At 42.9% G+C, this 10,597-nt stretch overlaps 1 long non-coding RNA gene across 2 annotated transcripts in view; it reads right to left on the bottom strand.

Annotated features, from left to right (window-relative positions):
* Nucleotides 1-452: 452 nt before the first annotated feature.
* LOC119467752 overlaps nucleotides 453-10,597 on the bottom strand; it is a 16,397-nt gene continuing 6,252 nt past the window's right edge. Inside the window, exons 3-4 of one of the 2 annotated variants that reach the window (XR_005196362.1) lie at nucleotides 2,346-2,355; nucleotides 453-463 (exon numbers count right to left, since the gene is read on the bottom strand). This is a non-coding gene — a long non-coding RNA (uncharacterized LOC119467752). Of the gene's footprint in view, nucleotides 464-2,345; nucleotides 2,356-7,886; nucleotides 7,899-8,083; nucleotides 8,088-10,597 lie in introns of those variants that run through there. The other variant, XR_005196364.1, reaches the window with a different exon arrangement.

Here is a 10,597-nt window from a genome sequence, read left to right as displayed (position 1 = left end):
AGAAATGGGAATATATATGAGTGAAAGCTCATGTCGCATCCTGAATTTAATTCTATTGGTTAACAAGTCCCTCTTGAGCATCTGTGTGCTCCCAATCCTGTGCTAGGTGAGAGGTGGGAGAGGGGCAGGAGAGGGCATCAAGGAGGACAAGACAACAGACAAGAAGGGCTAGCCGAGGCCATGCCACGCCACTGGGCCACAGGAGTTCAGACTTGAGCGTGGGCTGGAGTCGTTTCCATGGACAAGGTAGGTTTTGAGACAGTGTTTGGAAAAGAGATTTGGGGAAACACTAAAGCATCTCTATCCAAATATTATTTTGATGATGATAATTAGTATGCTGTAACAGAACTTGAAGGATAGTTACAGTAATAGATATGTCAGTGCTCCACCTGAATCCCATCAGAACCAACAATTTCCATGACTTCCAACTGCCTGCACCTGCAATTCCTTTCTCAGAGCTCCCCTTGGGCTGCTGGAGCTCTCCCTGCCTCAGCTGGTGGCAGGCTAGGAGCCACAGGGAATTAACACCCACCGCCAGCAGCCCACGTCAATACTGATGGGAATGGGTGTGTAGATATCCCACCTCCCTGATCCCCCATGGGGATAACTCAAAGGTGTGTGTTCTATACTCGGTCCCAGAGTTCTGCAGCGGACAGAGCCCCAGGTGCCTACAGTGGTAACTGGCTTAAGAGCACACGTTTATCCACTGCCTTCCCTTCTCTGTCTCCCTTCTCCACTCCCAACCAGTATTTCCTCAGATCACCTCCCAAATAAACTACCTGTACTTGAAACCCTTATCTCACTACTTGGGGAACTCAAATTGAAATAATACATATCTTATCCCTTTGAGTGTAATTTCATATCTTTTATCCTACTTAATCCTCCAGCTGTCTAAGGAAGCAGGAATTATTCTCATTGTTAGGGGTTGGAACCGAGATCTGAAAAGTTAAGATAACCAGCTGAAATTACATGACTAGTAGCCAATGCATTTTGCATTGTGTTTAATATCTGATTTGCTGACTCCTAGCCTGTTAGTCCCTCCACCACACTCTACTACCTCTGGTCATTCCCATCTCTAAATGAACGCTGCACACTAATTCAGCCCTAGAGCTCATGTTGGCAGCAACCTTAAAGAGGAGGTGTATAATACTTTACATTGTCTAAGACTTTGCATATCTTGGCTACAACTAAATATAAATATACAAAGTCCTGTTACCTTTACATATGAACAACTTAGTGGAGCCAAGAATTTTTGGGTCACAATCCTGGAACTCTGCTGCTGAATAATTCCCAAAGTAGCAGTTTCTGAGATACTTTTCTGTGGACATTAATAAAAGCATAAAATTTTTTCTTGGAAGGCCATGCACAGTGGTTCATGCCTATAACCTCAGCACTTTGGGACCCTGAGGTGGGAGGATCTCTTGAGCACAGGTTTAAAATGAGCCCGGGCAGCAGAGTGATACCCTATCTCTGCATAAAATAAAATTTAAAATTTAAAATTTTTATTTTAAAATGTGGATATAAATAAAGATAAATCATTTTTTACTGAATTAACAAGCTCTGTAAATTTCCAAAGGAAGGCCACAGCATTTCCCGAGCATGTCTGATTGATTAAGGCATCTTCCTTTCAGAACATACCCCTCAGTCTCCCAGAACAATAAGGGCATAACATCTACCTAAGAATTGATGCTGCAGTATTCACCCCATTTTCTTGATGAAGGAGAACATACAAGTTCAGACTCAATTTCTTTTCTCATTTACCCAAAACATGAAATCTTCACCAGGATGCATTAAAATATCAGATTGTTAATATTGTTTATATTTTCCAATATGTTTTGTTGAAACACAGTTCAGCTCTTTTGATCATCCTTTCTCGTCTCAGAAAAAATATTATTTTATGCCTTTGCTTGTTACTTTCTTTCCATTTTTATGATGGCTTTCTGGTTTGCTCTTCAGGAATTCCCATCCTTCCTTTTATTAATTTCACCTCTTTGGCCTGTTGCTTGCCTTCCTAGAAGCTTTTCCTGTGTTCGCTCCTTCCATCACTGATTTTATTTTCCACAATGTCAGTTAGGTTCTTAACTACTTTCAACACATATTGAAACACACAGGCAAATAGTGATAAGTATGTCTCTCTTCTAAACATATGCCGCTCTAAGTAAGAATTGTTACCAGTCTCTTAGAATCCTTCTAGAGATAATGTATATACAAATGTATGCATACACACAGTCACACCTCAACACACACACACATCTATATATTTATCTCTATATATGCATTCAGTGGCAAGTCCCTCTGTTGTTGGGAATGTCAGCATGTCTGAAGATATATGTACATTTTCCAACCTCCTCCGGCCTCATGGTGTCAGTTATGACACTTACGGATCCAAATAACAGAAAGTCCAACTCAAAATAGTTTATAAGGGCATGTATAGTTTTCCACCACAAAATGGCAGCTCCAGGGCTGCCATTGATTAAGTACTTCAATACAATCATCAGGAATGCAGACTCCTTCCATCTTTTTATTCTGCCAGCCCCGGCATGCCAACCTATCAATCTGGGTTGCCTCATGGTCCCAAGATGGCTGCAGGCGTTCCAAGCATTACATCAGAAACAGTCATTTCTAGAAGTAGAAAACTATCTTTTCCTTGTGTCTTTTTTGAAGATGATAAAATATTCCCAAAAGCCCCCAACAGATATTTTCTTATTTCCCATTGGACAGAATTGCATCAGTTGCCTATGTCTAAACCAAACTTTGGACAGAAAAACGGTATTTTCATGAAGGCTTACCCAATCAGGACTCACTCCCTAGGACTAGAGAAGGGACAAGCACAAGGCTTGAAGATGGATAGCTAATCCACCTCAAGACTCCTTTAGGAAGGAGAAATGGCCTAGGGGAGAAGTCGGGTAGGCAGCTAACCATGTATCTACTCCTCACATCCTTATTCATATCAGTTGCCACCCAGCTTCCAGCAGCTCCCAAAGCCTCAATTCAGTACTTCTGTGTACCTCCCTTCTGATAATGCACACCATGACCCCATTCTGCACTCCAAACATTTCCTGCAGCCCTCCCGCTCCATGAGAAGCACACACTCCTGCACTGAATTATAGGCATAACCCATCATGCTCAGTCAAATCAACTGTTTTCAGTGAAATGAAATAATATCAGCCATACAAAGAATAAAATGCCGATACATGCTAAAACATGGATAAACTTTGAAAACATTATGCTAAGTGGAAGAAGCTACTCACAAAAGATTATATGATTCTATGTAAAATACCCAAAATAGGTAAATTTATAGAGATAAAAAACAGATTTGTGACCTCCTAGGACTAGGGAAGATGGTTGTGGGAGGATGGGAGTGACTGCTAATGGGTAGGAGGTTTTATAAAGGGATGAGACAAAATGTTCTAAAAATGACTTTGTTGATGGTTACACATATCTGTGAATTTACTAAAAAATCACTGAAGTGTATGCTTTAAATGGTGAATTGTGTGGTATATGAACCACACCAACAAAGCTGTCGTTTTAAAATAAATAATAAATAAGACTGGATGTAAGCAAAGAAGAGCAGCCAAAGAATGACTATACAAAAAAGAATCATTCCTTTGCCAAATGCTGCCTATCTGTCTTCTTCACACTCAAAGTGTCCCTTCACGAATTTGTAGTTATAAGCCTACATCTACCTTGACTTTATTTTTGAAGAAATTAATTGCAGATGCCATAACCACTCCTTGCTCCCATTCAGAGTTGGCCTTCATGCCTTTGATGGAGGTCCACCGAGAAAGGGTCGCTTGCTGGTTCAAGTTTCAACATGGAACTAAAATGAAAACCAGCCAGTATTCCTTTATTAATTACTTGAATAAATATTTGCTGGACACTTGCAACTGAAAAGGTTTAGATGCCCCTGAAAGTCTCCAACAAAAAGGAGTGAGAAAACATTGTGTTTCTTGATTTGGGTGATGGTTACAAAGGTGTGTTTACTTTATGAAAATTCAGCAAACTGTCTGCCAGTGTGCATATTTCTCTATATATGTTATAATTTAATAAAAAGTTTACTTAAAAAATATTCCAGCCAGGTGTGGTGGCATATGCCTGTAGTCACAGCTACTTGAAAGGCTGAGGCAGGAGAATTGCTTGGGCGCAGGAGTTAAGAGCCTGCAGTGTGCTACGTTCATGCCTGTGAATAGCTACTACACTCTAGCCTGGGCAACATAGCAAGACTCTGTCTCTTAAGAAAAAAATATGTATTCCATTGCATGAAATATTTGAAGAGGGTGGAGGGATGGAATTGGTAGGGATGGGGTGTTTACAGGAAATGATGACAGTGAATATGGACCACTCTTTTTATTTAATTGTAAAATGTACAAAAATATACCCAAACATGTGAAAGCATATATGTACAGGTTTGAAATGATCATAAAGCACCCATATGTTTGCACCAGAAAAAAAATATAGGACATCATTAAGTGTTTACAGATGAAGTGATATTCACAGATTTTCTTTAAAATACTTTGGCAAAAGAGGGTGATGGAGAGTATAAATGAAATTTCCAGATAAGCTTAGAGAATAATTTATCTTCTTTTTATTACATTAGATTCTAGTTCTCTGTGAAATTCTCGATCTTATCACTTATATTCTTAAACATGCTAACCATGATTATTTAAAACTCTGATACATCCAGTATCTGGGTTTCTTGTGGGCTTTTTTTATTCCTTTGATTCCAAGTCAATTGCTTTGACCTCTTGATATCCCTGGTAATTTCTGATTGAATATCAGACATTGTTTAAGAAAAATTATAGACAGTTTAGGATTATGTTATAACCCTTTGCTTATGGCAGACAGTAGAGAAAATTGCCTTAATCCAACCAGGGACTGAGGTGCTTTGAGATCTCTGTGCCCATATCTTCTCGGGTCTTAGCTGAAAGTCTGAGTGTTCACTGATGTCCCTCCCCATCGGCGGGCTTTGAAATTTTATTTTTGCCTCCTCAGCACCACGAGACTTCCAAAGGCTCTGCTTAGTTTCAGATTCAGATTCTCAATAGATGCAGAAAAAACATTTGCTAAAACTCAACACCTGTTCATGATTTTTGAAAACACAGTGAGCAAACTAATAGTATAATTTCCTTAAGCTAAAAACTAATATCAGCAAAAGTCCTACATAAAATAAAAAGCTGACGAATTTAAACCTTCCTACCATAGACTGAATGTTGTATCCCCTTCAAATTCATGTTTTGAAACCTAATCCCCTATGTCATGGAATTAGGAGGTGGAACCTTTGCAAAGTTATTAGGTCACAAAGGTGGAGCCCCCACAAATGTAATTGGTACCCTTATGGGGAAAAAAAAAAACCCAGAGAGATCCTTAGCCTCAGAGAAATTCTTGGCCTCTTCTGCCATGTGAGAACACAGTGAAAAGATGGTTCTCTATGAACAGGAAAGGGAGCCCTCACCAGACACTGAATCCACTGGTGCCTTGATCTTGAACTTCCCAGCCTCCAGAACTGTGAGAAATAAGTTTCTGTTGCTTAAGGACCCCAGTCTATGGTATGTTGGTATGGCAGCTCAAACTGACTAAGACGTGTCCCTCCTGAGATCAGAAATGAGACAAAATTCCCGCTGCTGGTTATCACTTTAGCTTTCTCCAGTGTGTTTTCTCGGTGCCTCTAGCTCTGCTGAACACACAGCAAACCTCCCCAGAAGGCTTGCTAATTGCTGTGGACTAACTTTTTGTGTCCCTCCCAAATTCAAATGTTGAACCCCTAATCTCCAACGTGATAGTGTTTTGAGATGGGGCCCTTGGGAGGTAATTAGTCCAAAGGATAAAGCCCTCATTATGGGATTTAGTGCTCTAATAAGAAGAGATATGGACTGGGCATGGTGGCTCAACCCTGTAATCCCAGCACTTTGGGAGGCCAAAGCAAGAGGATCACTTGAGCCCAGGAGTTCAAGACCAGTGCGGGCAACATGGTGAAACCCCATCTCTGTCAAAAATACAAAAATTAGCCAGTCATGGTGGTGTGTGCCTGGGCTCCCAGCTACTCAGGAGGCTGATTTGGAAGGACCACTTGAGCCCAGAAGGATGAGGCTGCAGTGAGCTGTGATTGCATCACTGCACTCTAGCCTGGGTGACAGAGTAAGACCCTGACTCGAAATAAATAAATAAATAAAATATTATAAAAAAAATAAGGAGAGATGAGAGATGATCTATCTCTTCATCATGTGAAGATCCTGTGAGAAGGTGGCTGTCTACAAGTCAGGAGGCAGGTTATCAGAAGGCACTGCATCAGCCAGCACCTTGACCTTTAACTTCCCAGCCTCCATTCCTGTAAGAAATAAATATTTGTTGTTTAAGCCACCCAGTCCATGGTATTTGTTACAGCAGCATGAGCTGACCAAGGCACTCACCTTGTGAGGAGGCTGCATCCTACACCCCTGTCCACGGGGCATAAGTGCTGAGACCTCACCCCAGAGCAGCGACACATTCCAAAGGAACCTCCTCACCCAGTCCTCTCTTCTTCACTGTCTGGCTCTTCTTGCCTTGTTGCTCTGATTCTGGGGACTAAGAGTCACCGCCCTGGGGACCATTTCTTTTTAAACTCTACTTACAGGGATCTGTCTCTGGGATGCCTCATCTGTGTCACTCGGGGGGGGTCCCAGACAAAACTTCAGTTTTAACACCTACCATAAGACATTTTGATTGTTGGCCAATTAGATGGGTAAGAAATGGCATCTCATTGTTGCCTCCCCTGCATTTCTTTAAATAGTGGTAGCCCTGTGCATCTTTTCACATACACGTTGGCTCTTCAAGCTTCCTCTTCTGCCTGCGTGTTCCTTCTTCAGTCCACTTCAACCTGGTGCCTCCTCCAATGTGACAACAGAGATGTTCTTCTCAAGGTCCCCAGGGATGTCCATGTTACCAAACCAATGGATAATTTCCTTTTCTCAGCATCACTAAGTATTTTTGACCATGTCTTCCTTTTTAAATCTTTGTTCCCTCCTGGTTTCCATGTTGCCACTCTCCAGGTTTTCACCAATCTCCCTGGCAGCTCTTCCTCCTTTATCTTGTACCTCCAGAGGCAGTTTTTTTCTATCTGCACTGTCTTCCCAGGTGATGTTAGCCATTTTCAAGGCCATCTGTGGGCCCTCCACTCCCAGATTAACTTCCCTCAGACCTCTCCTCAGGACTGTAGTCTGAATATGAAAATGCCTCCTGAGGGCCAGGGGCAGTGGCTCACACCTGTAATCTCAGCACCTTGGGAGACCAAGGTGACAGACTATTTGTCCCAGGAGTCCCTGGGCAACATAGGGAGACCTCGTCTCTACCCCAAAAAAAAAAAAGATTAGCCAATTGTGGTGGTGCCCACCGGTGGTTCCAGCTACTCAGGAGACTGAGGTGGGAGGATCATTTAAGCTTAGGAAATCAGGGCTGCAGGGAGTTGAGATCACTCACTGGTCCGGGCAACAGAGTAAGACACAGTCTCAGAAAAAAAAAAAAAATGCTTCCTCACTACCTGTACCTGGCTGTCTCACAGCATCTCATATTTAATTTGTCCTAACATTAACTCTCATGTTCACTAAAAATGTCCTTCTTCCCCCTCTTCGTTCTTCCCCGTGTCAGTAAATAGTACCTCCCACCATTCAGCCAGTTATGTAAGTCAGAAATCCGGAAGTCCTCCTTGATGCCTTCCATTCCCTTAATCCCCCTCCACATCCAGTTCATCAGGAGTCAGTTCACCTCCAAGGTACATCTCAACTCTGGCCACTCCTCTCCCTCTCAGAACCACCATAAGCTCCTGCCTGGTGGTGTACAAAGTTCTGAATGAATTTCAGTAGCTTCCCATCATATCTAAAATAAAGCCCAGGCACTTCATTACCACCCACGAAGCCCCCCCATAGCTCACCCCCACATTTGTTCCTGCCCACAGCCTCGGCTTATTCTCCCAGCTCCTTCTCGTCACTCACATCATAGCCCAGATGTCACCCCTCCAAAGAGAGATCCTCTCGTTAGAAATCTCGAGATGCTGCCTCTATGTTCTGTTAGCCTGTGTAGCTGTCTGCATATCACGAATCACCAGATGCACCCAACTTGTTCCTCCCCAAGAATGCAGGAAACTGCTTGGCTGTGTTTACCACATCCCACAGCTGAGAAGAGTGTGTGACATAGAGTAGGTGCTTCACGGGTATTTCTTTAATCATAAGTAACTAATGAATGAGTTTCCCTCCTGTTCATGCCATTCCTAGCCTGGTACCCAAAGGAACAGGTTAAAAATAGACATCATGGTGAATTACTGCTCCTCTTTGTTTACCTTTCTCTATTTTGTAAAATGTTTATAATGCACATGGTCATTTTTATAAAAACAAGTCATGACTTTGTTGTAGATGAGAGTTTATTTATTTATTTGTTTAAGACCGGCCTCATTCTGTTGCCCATGCTGGAACGCAGTGGCACAATCACGGCTCATGGCAGCCTCAACCTCTGGGCTCAAGAGATTGAGGAAGGTGAGGCAGGAGAATCACTTGAACCCAGGAGGCAGAGGTTGCAGTAAGCCAAGATTGTGCCACTGCACTCCAGTCTGGGCAACAGAGCAAGACTGCACCTCAAAAAACTAAAAATAAAAAAAGAGAGATCCTTCCTCCTCAGTCTCCCAAAAAGCTGGAACTACAGGTGTGCGTCACCAAGCCCACACTATTAGAGTGTAGCTAATGTTTGTATTTTTGTAGAGATGGGATTTCACCATGTTGCCCAAGCTAATCTTGAACTCCTGGACTTAAGTGATCCACCTTCCTGAGCCTTCCAAAGTGCTGAGATTACAGGCATGAGCCACGGTGCCTGGCTATAAAATGAAACTATTATAAAGCCTAAATCTTGTGACACTCCTACTTAAACCCCGTGGCCTCCTCTTATATTTGCACCTTTCTGCATCTCCAAGTGACCCCCAGCTTCCTCTCCAGCTGCACCTTGTGCCCTCAGTCTCATCTTCTGTGCTCTAAACTCACCAGCCTTAATTTGGTGTCAGGAATGCCAAGACTTGCCCACATGTTTTTCTTTTGCTTGAGGTATATTTGTCTGCTCTTCATGAACCTGGGATTTCATCAAAATCCAATCTCACTCGTTGCCCGACCCTCAGAGGGGCCTGCCCTCTCCCCTCCACCTAAGTAACCCAGCCCCTCCATTATCCTGCCATGGCACCATGGATGTGTTCCTCATTGCACTTTTGTTCTTGTCAGCTGTTTCCTATAAAAGACTATGAGATTCATGAAAGTGAAGGCTGTGTCCTACTCAAAATTTTATCCCTAATGACCAGCAAAATGCTTGGTACTTGGTTTACACCTGCAATAAATATGTGTGGCATGAATGAATGAAGATGTAGAAAGCAATATTGGCTGGGTGTGGTGGCTCACACCTGCAATCCCACACTTTGGGAAGCTGAGGCAGGTAGATCACTTCAGGTCAGGAGTTGAAGACCAGCCTGGCCAAGATGGCAGAACCCCATCCCTACTAAAAATATATATGTATATATTAAAAAAACAGCCAGCATGTTGGCATATACCTGTAATCCCAGCTACTCAGGAGGCTGAGGCACAAAAAGAAAAAAAAAAAAGAAAGCAATGTTCAACCCGAAAGAGTAGAGCAATAATGTAGCCTTTTAGACACTCTGGTAAGACAGGGAGGTTACCTCTTAATTCAATCACCCTAGATTGGCAATGACTGAAAATTATGGATGATATTTACTCCTACAGCCAACATTTCATGAGAAGGAAATGCATTAAATAGCACAATGAAAGAAACAAAGCCCCTTTCATTCCCACCATCTCCTCACACCCCTACCAACCTGAGAGATCTGCAGGTCATAGCATCTCAATTCTTAGCACAATGGCATGGGGGCAGTTCTGGCTTGTCAGAGGAGGGGACTCTAAGAGCACCTTCCTGTGCAGGTGGGATAATGCTTTTATCACACAGCAGGGAGAGACTGCAGGCTGCAATTTCACCCTGGTCCCCTATTATCAAAGGCATGCCATTTCCTCCCTGATCTTAGACTACATCTAAAGGAACTCCCTCAAGGGACCAAGTGCAGCTGGAGAAAGTTTCTTCATGCCAAAGGAAATGTTAAGGAAGTAGGAAGAGCATGACCTTAAATCAGAGCTGGTCAGAGACAGGGCTAATTGGCCAGGGTCACCGAGTCAGCCCTACACTGGTGACCTACCCTCCGAAGGAAGCTTCTGGACAATCCCCTTGCCCTACTCTGACACTCACCTATCCTCAGCCCAACCCTTCACCTGAATACAGCTCAGCCCTCCCTCTACCCACAGCCTCACCCTCAGCCTGGCCTCATGCAGATCCCTGATTCCAGGAACAGACACTCTTGTACTTGAATGTACATCTCATTTCCTTACCCTGACTGTGAGCTTTTCGGAGCAATGCAACAATACCTCCTCAGAGACTTCACATACAAATCCACAATGGCCAGACTGTGCACAACAATAGAGTCTGCAGCAACCAGCCGGGAAGCCAAACCCTTGCAGTAATCAACCCAGAACGGTGGTCAGGAATTGGTCAATGACTTTCTTTTTCTTTTCTTTTTTTTTTTTTTTTT

Source organism: Cebus imitator, unplaced genomic scaffold (genome assembly GCF_001604975.1).
Source record: "Cebus imitator isolate Cc_AM_T3 unplaced genomic scaffold, Cebus_imitator-1.0 Scaffold328, whole genome shotgun sequence".
NCBI lineage: Eukaryota > Metazoa > Chordata > Mammalia > Primates > Cebidae > Cebus > Cebus imitator.
Note: the sequence above shows the minus strand (reverse complement) of the source record. Positions and strands in the feature narration are given on the sequence as shown.